This window comes from Carettochelys insculpta, chromosome 6, assembly GCF_033958435.1.
Source record: "Carettochelys insculpta isolate YL-2023 chromosome 6, ASM3395843v1, whole genome shotgun sequence".
NCBI lineage: Eukaryota > Metazoa > Chordata > Testudines > Carettochelyidae > Carettochelys > Carettochelys insculpta.
The window spans coordinates 108,034,259-108,048,190 of NC_134142.1; the positions used below are offsets into that span (position 1 = coordinate 108,034,259).

The 13,932-nt window shown below is 50.7% G+C and overlaps 1 protein-coding gene across 3 annotated transcripts in view; it reads left to right on the forward strand.

Annotated features, from left to right (window-relative positions):
• OSBPL5 (oxysterol binding protein like 5) overlaps positions 1-13,932 on the forward strand; it is a 243,061-nt gene that overhangs the window by 30,994 nt on the left and 198,135 nt on the right. The gene's annotated exons all lie outside the window — the stretch shown is intronic.

Sequence of the window (13,932 nt, forward strand, 5' to 3'; positions counted from 1 at the left end):
AAATTAAGCAGGTACCTAAAATTAAAAACACGGCTAAGCGCTTTGCTGAATTGTGGTCTTAGTATCCTGGCACCATTAAATATGGAATGGACTATGCAGTAGTAGTTGGCGTGTGCTCCAAGGTCTTTGCAATAAGTGGTGTGTCCACAGCAAGAGACACTATCAAGTGGAGAGGGCTGGAGGCAGTAGAGGGGAAACACACTGAGTACTGGTTAAACCTCTCTAATCCAGCACTCGTGGAACCTGACCAGAACCAGACAAGAGAATTTGCTGAACCACAGAAGTTAAATATTGTACAGCAGCATTACTGACGCTTTCACTGCTTACTGAGCTTTAGAAGGCATTTAGGGGTGAATTAGAGCTAAATAACAGCACAGAACACTGAGAGCCAGGATCAGGAACTGGAAAAAAACTTTGAGCCCATGGTAGACTTGGACACACCCATGATAAATGGTCATGCAGCTAATTTAAATAATGCCAGATTATGGATGTAGCCGAATGAGGAATTCTGGATTAGAGAAGTTATATATAGTTATATATATACCTATATAAAGACAGAGAGAAAGGGTTCAGTGTAATGGCATAGATGTCTCTTCTGTGTCCTGTAAATTAATTTCTGAATCTGGAATCATTCACAGAGTTTGTTTATAGAAGCTGTGAGTAAAGTGAGATGACTTGTGTGAGAAAACGGATCAGCAATATCAGTAAGGGTGTCACAGTCTGCCCTGGGTTAATTTAGTTGTATATCTCTTTCACATTTCTCCTGGAAAATATACTGTGTGAAACAGAAGATTGTTTAACCTATCAAGGCTGGAGTTCGGTTTTTGTGCTTTTTCTATGAGTGCCACATCAGCATATACAGAGTCACTTTTTATGTTGGTCTAAATGTCATTAACATCACCGAGTCCTGCGGAAGAAACATATGACACCAAATGCTGGTCTTGGCAGCATAGTACAGGAAGGGCAGATTTTCATCTCCAAGTACATATGTCATTTGTGATCTTCCAGATTTTTTAGTGGATTTAATTTTAAGGCAGAGGGTGGGTCAGGAGGGAGGATTTTCTATTCTCTTCTGTTGATCTTTAGAGCCACTTCCATGAATTTTCACCATTGGGAAAGATGGCCAACCACTAGTTCCATTGAACAGGAATATTTCCTAACCTTTGGGCAAGGACAGAATACTGGCTATGTGCCGTTCTTTAAACAACTGAGCATAGTAAAGCAGCTGTGTCATTTTAAATGACAGGGTATCCAACATATAGAGGAGGGCGAGGGAGGACACTCAGAGTTTGAAGTGTCATTTTCAGAAACATTATTCAAGTCCCTATTTCAAATATCAGAATATATTTCCAGTAACTGGAATTTAAACAAAGGGCTTTGTTTTCAGAGTGGTATTTGTGTGTGTATGTGGCGGGGGAGGGGTGATGAATATTTCTTGCAGGAGGCTAAATAAAACCACATCATGTCAAAGAGAGATTTTCTGAGTATTGTTTGACCTGCAAAAAGAAAAGATTTTTTCTGTCAAGTACAATTAATAGAGCTTGTAGGAAACTGACCTCCATGTGCAAGCAATATGAAAACTACATTTAGATGTACCTTCATTAGCTCAGTGTGTGCTAATTAGTGGAGTACTTCATTGATTTTTACATGAATTCATTGGCTAAGTAGGTATTTATTATGCATATTGCAGTAAATCTCAGAAACTGTGTATGAAATCCAGGTTCTGTTCTGCTGGGCAGGTGCAGTCCTTAGTTTACAATCTAAAATGTAATCCTGCTATCCAGTCTGAATGAGCAGAGATTCCATTGAACTCACATGGATCAGTTTTCATGATCAGCATTTAAGAGATTAAAAGACCTGCCCTACAGTGAGGAAAAATACAACATTATTGCAAATACAGTAAACTCGTTCATATCTGACAGCCCCGACCAGGAGGTTGCCAGATATTCAAACGTGAATAACAGACAGGTATACCTAGCAATGCATAACACTAAAGAAAAATAAGATTATATATTAAGAAACAAACACACATGTATTCAGAGTACTTTATTTACCAACAACAGTAGTATTGTACACTGTAAACTTATACTGTTTTTGCTTTATTTATTTGTATTTACTCTCACTATCTTATGGAAAACATAACTAAAATTGCTTATGGTTAAAATGCTGGTTATGTGAGCATTCCGGATGATAGAATGCCGGTTATGAAAGAGTTTACTGTATGTTTCTGAGGAAAAGGGCCAGCATACTTGGGGTAATTAATATATTACATGGTAATTTGTAGCTCCTTAATGTTTGTTTTGTCTTTACCTGGATTTGAGATGGGAATTCACTGTGTCGCCATTTGGTCTGTTTTTATAGCTGTGCAGTTTTGGCAATCTGACACATCCTGTTTGATTCAGCTCAGAGCTGCACTTTTCAAACACTGCATAGATTCTGAAAGTATGTATGTTTACAGGCATTTCTGTAGTGCTCATCATCATTAAGATAACCCTGTTTCCTTATGCTGAATATGAGACAACTGGTTAAATTACTCATATTCAAATGAGTTCAACGGTAATCAGAACTATGCAGAGCCAGTGTTCAAATTAACATCAAAATGACTGAGCCGCTGTTAAAAAGAGATACTGCGTGGTTGGATTCTTTTATTTACTATCTTATCTTTATGACTTTGGGGTACACATGGGGAGTGCTGAGACACAGAGTCCCCTCCACCTGTCTCACACTGGGGGACAGAGGCGGGATGACAATTGCTGCCTATTGCTGTCCAACCCTCCATGCCTGGCTGGGCCTTTGGATTGTACCTGGTGCCATGTCTTTCCGAGACAACACGTGTGTGGGAGGAGCACACGGTGTCACATGACCACCTCCTCTGCGTTCTGCAGGGGTTCACACTAGAATGTGACCAACAGCAGGTTTTCTGCACTGTACAGGAGAATAGGGATGGGAGCTGCTTCCAGCCACAAGAGCTACGTCTACACGTGAACGCTACATCGAAGTAGCTTATCTACGTAGCTTAGAGCTACGTCTACACGTGAACGCTACATCGAAGTAGCTTATATGTAGCGACATCGAAATAGGCTATTTCGATGAATAACGTCTACACGTCCTCCAGGGCTGGCAATCTCTACACGCCAAAGTAGCACACATCGAAATAAGGGTGCCAGGAACAGCTGCAGACAGGGTCACAGGGCGGACTAGCGCTTCTGGGGCAACAGCTAGCTGCTCCCTTAAAGGGCCCCTCCCAGACACACGCAGCCTGCACAGCACGCGGTCTGCAGAGCCATAGGCACGCACACCTCAAGCGACGCAGTCATAGACCCCCAGCAGCAGCAGCAGCAGCAGCCAGAGGTCCACACAGCCGCCCCTGCAGGAGCAGTGCTCGCCCTGCTCGATGCCATGCAGGAGGCAGCTGAGCACCTCCTTGCCACAGAGGAGGAGCTGCCTGCAGGGGAGGAGGACTCAACCCCCAACCCTGCAGCACCCCACCGCACACGCCGCCGGCTGTGGAGCGACCCCACCAGCACTGACTGGTGGGAGCGGCTGGTGCTCGGAGAGTGGGATGACGACCGCTGGCTCCAGAACTTTCGGATGAGCCGGCAGACATTTCTGGAGCTATGCCAGTGGCTCACCCCCACACTGAGGCACCAGGACACCGCCATGCGGCGTGCCCTCAGCGTCGAGAAACGGGTCGGCATCGCTGTCTGGAAGCTGGCCACTCCAGACAGCTACCGATCCATGGGCCAGCAGTTTGGCGTCAGCAAGGCCACCATCGGGGCTGTCCTCATGGAGGTAAGAGGACCCACGGGGGAAGGGGGGGGGGCAGCCCTGGCAGGGGGAGGGGAGGAGAGGGGGGCCCTGGCAGGGGAGGGCCACACACACCCTGCACACCTCTCATTGGTGCTCTCCCATGTGCTTCCCCTGCAGGTCGTCTGCGCCATCAACGCCCTGCTCCTCCACAGGCTCGTGAGGCTTGGGGACCCGGATGCCACCATCGCGGGCTTTGCCACCCTGGGCTTCCCCAATTGCTTCGGGGCTCTGGATGGGACTCACATCCCCATCCGTGCCCCGGAACACAGTGGAGGACGCTACATAAACCAGAAGGGCTACCACTCAGTGGTCCTCCAGGCCTTGGTGGACAGCCGTGGCCGTTTCCTGGACATTTATGTGGGCTGGCCTGGCAGCACCCACAACGCCTGGGTATTCCGGAACTCGGGCCTGTGCTGCCGGCTGGAGGCGGGGACCTACATCCCCCAGTGGGAGATCCCTGTGAGGGACACCACCATGCCCCTGTGCGTCATCGCAGATGCAGCATACCCCCTCCAGCCCTGTCTCATGCACCCATACACGGGCCATCTTTCTGCCAGCCAGGAGCGCTTCAACCAGCGCCTGAACCACGCGCGCCAGGTGGTGGAGCGCACATTTGGGCGCCTCAAAGGGCGCTGGAGGTGTCTCCTCACCCGCCTTGATGCGGGCCCCACCAACATCCCCCAGATTGTGGGTGCGTGCAGCGCCCTACACAACCTGGTGGAGAGCAAGGGGGAGGCCTTCTTTCACGGCTGAGCTGTGGAGGCCGGCAGGGCCGATGTGCAGCCACCCGCTGCCCTCAGTCGCCAGGTGGACCCCGAAGGGACCTGGGTCCGGGAGGCCCTGCGGGCCCAGTTCGATGAGGCCGCGGGGTGAACAACACTCCCTGCCCCTACGCCCACACCACAGAGCACCTAAGAGCACACACCCCCACTTTTCTTGTAAAAATAAAAGCAGACAGTGGTTTGTCAACTCAAACATCTTTACTAGAACTCTTATTATTATTATTATTATTATTATTATTATTATTATTATGAACAACACAAACTAACAATGTACAGGGGAAATCTAACTGATAAATATAAATATATAAATATATATACATTATAAAAATAGGGATAACATGAAAGGGGAAGACAAGGAAGGGGAGAACTATTTACATGGGGGGGTAAGGATCAGCATAGTAACGGGTCAAATATACAAACTATTTACAATAAAATAACAATAAACTGGGGGGAATATATACAAAGGGGGAGGGGGGGCCACGTCCTGGGCCCCACACCCCTACAGTCCAGCGCTGGGGTGGGCGGCCGGGATCCCCGCCTCGGCCGCAGCCCTGGCCGGGGCTGGCTGGGGGCCGGGCGGACCGGGAGATACGGCCGGCGAGTGTCAGCTGGCCCCAGGTCCCCCTCGGCGGAATGGCCCTCGGTGGCAGGTGGCGGTGTGATGGCGGACAGCACAGCGGCTGGAGCAGCAGGTGGAGCAGGCAGGGCGGGTGCTGCAGCGGCCAGCGCGGCCTGGGGGGCCAGGGAGTCCACGGTGCGGTTGAGGGTCCGCATGTAGGCCCCCCCATGCCTCCTGGTGCCAGGCCAGCGCCCGCTCCTGCAGCTGGAGGCGGCGTTCCTCCACCCGCAGCCGCTGCTCGGCGACCTCCAGCTGCCGACGGTGGAGGGCCAGCAGCTGGGGGTCCGTTGCCGTTGGCTGCTGGTGCTGGGTCCACCATCTTCCCTGCCGTGGGGCCGGTCAGTCCGCCGAGGGGCTGGCCTGGAGTGATGGCCCCGGAGGGCTATCCGGGACCACTGACGCCTCGCCGGCGCTCTCCGGTCCTTCCGCTGGTGCAGCTGCGGAACACAGGAGGCAGGGAAGAAGAGTGGAAACAGCCATTAGTGTGGGCCCCGAGCCGTGGCCCTTGTCCCCCCACCCCTCTGCTGCAGGTTCCCCATCCCCGTCCCCGGGAGATGCTGCTGTGATGGGGTTCAGGGGTTCCCCTGCACTGCACCCCGTCCGCTGGCAGGAGTGACTCTCACTCAGCAGGTACGACAGGAGGTTTATTAGGCAACAGATGCCCAGTTTCTCACAGAAGCGACAGTACAGCAGTCAGAGACGGTCCTTCCAACCCGTCCTGGGGAGAAGACCCCGAGGGGTGCCCCTCTGGGGTGTAGCTTTCCCCCTCCTCAGGCTGGCTGCCTTCTAGCTCTCCCTTCCCCTAGCCTCTAACTGCCGCCCCCCGATTCAAACCCAGCTCGGCTCCTCCCTCCTCTTTTTCAGGGCAGAGGTGTTACCTGCCAGTTGTAGCCCCAGGATCATCCTTAGCCACTGGGAGCTATTCAGCTTGCTTCTCATATCTAGCCTGAGTCTTGCATTTGCACTCCCCCCACTCCATCACATGCTGCTGCTGCTGCTGCTGCTGCTGGGTGTCCCACCCCCTACCCCCGGGGGACCCTAGAGGTTCCGCTCCCCCCAGCCCCGGGGATGGGGCATGGCACTGTCGTGCTGGGGGGCGGGGGCAAGGGCTGATGCACTCTTCTGAGGGACATGCCACTGCTGTCCTTGGGGCCATGGCCATCTGGGCATGTGGAGGGCCCTGGTCATATCTCTTACCCCCACCCCTCAACCCCAGGGGTGTGCACCGGGGGGCTACATACCTGACGGTCCACTCCCACAGTCGGGGGACACCCGGGGGGCAGACGCCCGGCTGGAGCTCCAGGACGGCAGCATTTTCTGGAGGCTGGTGTCGCTGTAGGAGGAGTCCCTCTCCTCCTCCTCCTCCGGTGCCCCAGGGGTGGGCTCCTGGGGGGCCCCCGGGGTGCGGGGCTTGCCTCCGGGGCGGACTTCGCCTCCAGGGCCTGCTGGGGCTCCTCGGCTGAAGTATCAAGAGTGGCTGGAGGGGAGGAGGTGTGCCGGGGGCCCAGGATGGCCCTGAGCTCCCTGTAAAAGGGGCAAGTGACGGGGGCGGCCCCAGATCGGCCGGCCGCATCCCGGGCCCGGGTGTAACCCTGCCGCAGCTCCTTCACTTTACTCCGGACATGATCCGGAGTGCGGGCAGGGTGACCCCGGGCAGCCAGGCCCTCGGCCAGCCGAGCGAACGCACCCATGTTCTGCCTCTTGCTCCCCATTACCTGGAGCACCTCCTCCTCGCTCCACAGCCCCAGCAGGTCCCGAAGCTCAGCCTCCATCCAGGATGGGCCCCGCTGCCGCTTCCCTGCCTGGCTGCTGGGCTGTGAGCCCTGGCTCCCCTTGGGGGGGGTCCCGTGGGGGCATTGGGGGGGGCTGGCGGGCGGCCATCACGGCGGGTGGGGGTGTGTGTGGCTGCGGAGGAGCGTGCAGGCTAGCCGCGTGTTACTGCTGCTGCCTGCACGCTCTCTCAGCTTCCTGCACAGGAAGGCAGGAGGCAGGGAGCTTTAAGGGGCCGCTCCACGCGGCCACCATTGAGCTGAGGGGCTGGAGAGAGCGTCTCTCAACCCCTCAGCTGATGGCTGCCATGGAGGACCCCGCAATTTTGATGTTGTGGGACGCGCAACGACTACACGTTCCCTACTTCAACGATGAATGTCAAAGTAGGGTGCTATTCCCATCCCCTCATGGGGTTAGCAACTTCGACGTCTCGCCGCCTAACGTCGATGTTAACTTCGAAATAGCGCCCAACACATGTAGCCGTGATGGGCGCTATTTCGAAGTTGGCGCCGCTACTTGTAGACTACTTGTAGGCTACTTGTAGACGTGGCTAAGGAGGGAGAAAGGGGTGATGTGGTGATTTGGCTCGTGTCTTTGCAGAGATCATCTCTCCTCTCCCCGACTCCCCTATGGCTGGAAACAGCTTGTCCCTTCCTGGCCACACAGCATTGAAAGGCAGGTAACACTTCCAGGCTGCTGCTGGCCATCAACGTGACACAGTTTCCCCCAACTACAGTGCAGACAGAAAGGGGTTAAGCAATAAGGGTGCATTATGTACTAGGGTCCAGAGAACCTGACTGGAGGGGCTTTGTTCAATTTGGCCAGAGAGGTGGCTCATCAGAGAAGGGTGCCTAAGGGACAGAGCAGCTCCTCGCTCTGAGGGCAAGACCTAGGGCAGGAGGGGAAGTCAACGAGTGTGTTGAGCTCCTACCTGTGGGGCTGCTGTGCACTTGCAGGGTGGGGGCATTAAGAGGCTTATCCTGCCACTCCAGAGCTTAAGTGAGGAACAGAGAAGCTCCCCATGCCAGGACTGTGCAGGGCTTTGCACATGCAGGGTTTGGCTTCCCTTGACTAGTGCCCCAGGCCCCCAGGGGATTTTGAGCTTTCCTTGGGCGCTGACCCAGGCAGAGATGCTGCGGGAAGGAAGGACCCTACTGGCCAGGCTGTTGGTGAGCTGAGAACTCTGACCAGAGGCTGGTTCTCCGCACAATGTTGGGGATAGGATATGGAGGAACAGCGGGCTTGGGGTTTGTGAGGGGGGCAAAGCGGGGAATGGACAGTGAGAGAGGGAGCATGTAAAAGGCTGATGGGGGGGCACAGCAGAGTTGTCATGTAACTGAATAGAAATGGAATATCTGGGGGAGCCTTGCTGGCCAAAAGCCAACATGCAGCAGGGGCTCTAATGGACCTGTATGGGGAGTGGCTGGCTCCCCCATACTGCATCTTTGTCCCCCACCAGCCTTGCACACTCATAAGTATAATTACCTGTTGGACTCTCCGTCTCTCTCTCTCTCTCTCTCTCTCTCTCACACACACACACACACACTTTTTACTTGTGGATGGGCAACTAACCGGAAGGGATCCAGTCAACACCAGGGCCTAGCAATACTGACTGAGGGGGGTGGGCAGGGAGACAGAAAATATATGACAATTTGCCTGTTTTTTAAGAAAAAGGCAGGACACCTTCAGGAGGGTTGAAATATGGAACTGTCTGTTTAAAAAAGAAGCATCTAGTTCCCACTTAATTATCAGAGTATTTGAGGGCCTGCTCTTATGGAAGATGATCTTTGCATATGATACTGTTGGTCAGAAAACAGTTTTGGGGGCAGTGTTCCTTTCTGTGGTAGGACTCAGTAACATTGCCGGGGGTAGGGGGGTGAGGACGGCACCCTGGCACACTCCCTAGAGAAAAATGTTACCAATAGTTGGGGCTCAATCCAAAGCCAAATAAAGTCAATGAAAATACTGCTGCATGAGTTAGCTCCAATGCTTTGCAATTAGAAGCAGTGGCAGAACATTCTGCATATATTCTGTGTAACTGGAATTTGTTAATCAGTATGTGTCACTGATAGGATCCATAGGAGCAAACTGCAACTCAGAGAAAGCTCACTGCTACTGTAATGTGAAAAAATTCTGTTTTACCAACAGCTTTGAGTTTCTAAGGTCAGGCTGACTCATTTTCAATTTCACAAGAACATGCAGTAACATTGACTGATAACCTCAGAACATCACGCTGCTGTTATAATGTGAGCTGGTTTGCAGTTAATCAAATGACAAGGTTTTTCACTGACATCCTAATGGATAACGAAGAAGCATCTCCATAGTGCTCTTGTGTACACAGGAAGCAATAAGTTGAACACACTGTGGGAGTGAAAAAAATTCTAATTTTTTTTTAATCTGCATTGATTTTGTTTTAAATAGTTTACTTTTTTATCTCAGCAATTAGCAAGTACAAAGTCAGTCCTGCTGGGCTGAAGCAGGCTGGTGTAGTATGAGTTGTTGGTTGTCAACTAAGCCTTGCATTACACCCAGGAAAGTGTATGACTTTGCTTCATCTGTCTTACTGCCTCATAGTCTGCCACCCTTAGAGGGGCACAGATTGAGTTAAGAAACGAAGCCATTTGCTGTGTGGTTTGGCCCTTGCAGTTCAGCCAAACGCTGTTAGAAACTGATTGAAAACATGACTCTAAATTTGGTGCAAAGGTGAGGCCGTTACAATAAGCCCTAGAATATGACAGTTTTGCAATTCGTTGGCCAGAATTTTCAGGAAGCTTGGTCCGTGCCCCATGTGCTGGGGCAAAATTTTTAATGAGGGAGTCCTCTTTTGGAATCCCAGCCATTAGCATTGTCAGGAGAACTGCGGGGCTCTGAGCACTTTTGAAAGTCTGGCCTTTCCTAATGGGAGGTGCCAAAGTAGGAACTGAATTCTGGTGAGACTCTAACCCTCTTTGGGGATGTGGAGTGTATTTTCAGGCCTGTTTAGTGTATTTTTACCAATTTATGCCCAGACTTCAAGATAAATTTATTATCTTTTGCTCTGTAAATGCAGTCCTCTTGTGGTCTGTGTTAGTGAAATCTGGTCAAAAGTAAAATTACTTTTGCTTAAGCTGCATTATCAAACAAAATACCCTGCTACTTCTTAATGGTACCCATTCCTTAGGGCTTCTCATGAACTGCTTTCTCCAAACTGTAAGCTTCTTGGGGCAGGGATTCTCCTAATTTTGTACCTTATGCATCACCAAGTCCATTATAAGGACACAGCATATAATAAAAAGAGAAAAGACTGGAACTCCAATTTAATACATGTGTTTGTACAGTGAGTAGTGCAGTTGGACTCTTCCAGGACCCAAGTTTCCAGGACAGGAAAGCTCAGTGAGTGAACGTCTTGGCAGTCACTCGATAGCTAGTAGGATGTCTTAATGTCATCTTCCTATTTGTGAGTCTGTTGGTGGGTGATCAGCCTAATTCTGGAGTCACAGGTCCTATCACAGATGAGGCAGGTGTTAGTAGCTGTTGGAGGGGTGTGGGGCAGCTTTTGCTGCTCTTTTCTTTTTCCCTGCCTCTCTTCATCTGCACTGTAGTGGGATCTGTCAAACTGTGCCACCTTCTCACAGATTACTGCTCTCCACTGGGGACAGTCCTGGGCAAGGTTCTCCCAAGTGTTGACACCGATGCTGCTCTTTTTCATTTGTGCCTCCAGCATGTCCTTATATTTCTTCCTTTAGCCCCCAACATTCCTCCATCCTTCCTCCAACTTGGAAAACAGAATTTGTTTTTCAAATATATAGGTCTTAAGGTACTAATCTGGGAGAGGTTGTTAGTTTCTGCTGCCTCCCTCAAACTGAAAGCACTCTGATAGGAAGTCCGTTACCATCATATCAGAGAGGTAGCCGTGTTAGTCTGTATCTTCAAAAACAACGAGAAGTCCTGTGGCACCTTATAGACTAACAGATATTTTGGAACATAAGCTTTTGTGGGCAAAGACCTGCTTCCATAATATAATACCACAATGGACATTTGACATCTTGTGCTAGAATTGCAACCCAGTTAATTACAGAGCTAATTTGGTCTTGAGCCCTGAAATTTGGGTACAAAACCAAACTTCCTCTGAAGCCTGAGGCAATTTTAGCTGTGGACAGACTGGTCTGTGGTTAATTAGCAGCTAAGGTGTGAATTGTTTTATCAGCCACAAGAGGTTCCTTATGCAGATGTACTGGAAAGCTTGAATTGTCTAATCCCTGCACACATGAAATATGAAGCCATCGAGAATGAAACTCCTGCGGAAATGATTAATGGAAGCCTTGGAATTCTGACAGCTAAACCACCGAGCCTGTCTGTACTGAGAGATGAAAGGTCTAGCATCCACAGAGCTATACTCTACTAGGATATTTGAGAGAGCATTGCTGCCCCTGATTCTCTCTCTGTCTTCATCTTCCTCATTTGCAACTCTCAGTGCAGTGCTACCTTAAAATGCATGAGGGAAACACAGACACTTGCTGAACTGCTGAATGAAGAGTAGTTTCCCCAGGATATCTGGAGCATCTTTGTTAAATGAGATGTCCTTTAATAAACTTTCAGGTTCAGAAATGTTGACATGCACTGAGTAGCCTTCGTCAGTAGGAGATAAGTGTTTGAAGCCTGAGATTTCTGTGAAGAGCTTTCATATACACCTTTGATAATCCTCTGGTGCCAGGCATCATATTAAATCCAAGATGCACAGGTGTTTCAAGACCAGAATGTCTTTCCTGTAGACTCCTCATTTTGTTCAGGAATGCTTAAGCTTCCAACCCAGTGGTTGCTGGCAGAAGCATATTCTGATGCCATGCATGAAAGCTGAGCACAGGAGCAAGGTTGAGGCTTCTGCTTCCTCTCTGGGCAGCAGCTGGCAAAACTACAGATGGCTGTCTTCCCTTTTCTTGGAATGGGGGCCATTTTGCTTAATGTTCACCAAGAATCAAGTCTTTCTCCTAGCTGAACTTGGGGCTACTTCAGCAGCAGGCAGGAAAGTTTGTTAGGATGCAGGATATGGTGAGATCAAGGCCTTATTCAGGGGAAAATGAAGTCCCAGAATAATAGGGACCTTTTCTCTTTATTCTCTAAGAGCGATTTGTCTGACCCTTACTCTTCCAGGCAGTTACTCATGCAAACATTTCCCCTGAAGCTAACAGAACCACTCATGCCAGCAAGTTGCCCACCACAGTAAGTATTGCTTAAACATGACCTAAAGGGGCAGGGGCTGAGATTTTTGTATTCTGCTGCCTCAGTGGTGGGGGAGAGAATATGCTGCATTGCTCTATATTGACCCCTCTGACCAATTAAGTGTGTGCGTTAATTGGAATGTGTCCCATTCAGGGCACAACAATTCTAAAAGCTTAAGTTGGCCTATGTTATGTCAGTGTACAGCCACTGCAGTAATTAATTGGATCAGGAGTGTGTGTCCTCACCAGGAATGGATGCCCCCAGTTGCACTACGAAGACATCTGTAAGAGGGACCTCAAGGAGGTAGACATAGACCCAGGTAGTTGGGAAGAGCTGGCAGATGACCGCAGCAGCTGGAAGCAGGAACTACACGAAGGCCTTCAGAAGGGCGAGATGAAGATCAGACAGCTGGCAGAGGAGAAGCGAGCCCATAGAAAGGTCAGCAAGGACCTGCCAGACACCCACTACATATGCAGCAGATGTAGCAAGGACTGTCAGTCTCGTGTGGGCCTCCACAGTTACAGTCAACGCTGCAAATGATGATCTTAAATGGAGTTATGAAGGATGCGGTCCATAGTCTACACAGACTGAAGGATGCCATGCTGGAGATATTAAGAGCTGAAATCACAGAGTGGCAGCTGAGGCCACGCAGAGCTGAAATCACAGGGTTCTGCCTTAGGGCGATCCCCCAGCGGATGCTGGCAGGTGGCCAGTAGGCAGAGCGGTGGATGACAGCGACCGGTGGGCAGCCAGGAAGGGAGCAGCGGCGGACGACAGTGACCAGCGGGCAGCTGGTAAGGGAGCAGCGGTGAATGGCATGACCAGCGGGCGGCCAGTAAGGGAGCAGAGGATGGCCAGACGGCGCGACCGGCAGGCGGCCGGTAGGAGGAGTAGCCAGTGGCCAGCAGCTGGCAGTCAGTGGGATGCTGCAGACAAGTGGACAGCTAGTACTGCCCTGGTGATATATCTGTGGGCTCTGGGTCCAGGACTGCACCGTGAGAGGTACACCCTGTAACTGTGTGTGGGGTAAAGGCCAAGAGCCCCAGCAAGAGACTTGGTTCTATAGCGTATGGGGATGGTATCTTGTTAAAGGGGTTTGTCTCTCCTTTGCTTAGATATCCTGCATCTGTCACTGTAAACTTGGGGGAGGTTATTGTAATTAAATAAGCTGTTTCTATCTTAGACTCTGTGCTTGTGGGTGGGGGGGAGAACTGCCTAACAGGCACGTAGCAAGTGGGGTGAGATTGTCCCAGGCCAGTGGGTGGGTGCTCAAGCCGGTTGGCTGTATCCTTGACAGGAAACCCCTAGGAGCTGAACCCGGCCCTTCTGGCAGGCACCTGGCATTAATAGAAGGGTTACATTAGCATAAAGAAAAGCAGCCGGAGGCTATTTCAATGTCATGTTTCACTTCCATTTGTTACACTCGGTAGGGTAATCCAGACAGTGCCTGAGAATTAGCTGCGGATGGATTGCAAGAAGCCACCCTTTGCATTTCTAGATAAGCAGTGAGCTTTATCTGTGGCAGTTAAGACTGAGCCATTTACTCAGAAAGTGAGGTCATTTAACATAAGTCCAGCCTCATTTGGGAACAGTATTTTATCAAGGAAAACATTTTTACTTGCCTTTTTTTTTCTTCCAGAGTTTCTCTTTGTGTGTATGTGGGCTGGCAGGGCAGGTAGGAGAGGGAGAACAGAAGCCTCAGAAGAATCTCACAGATTTCTGGGTTGAAAGATCACTGAACACACCACTGAA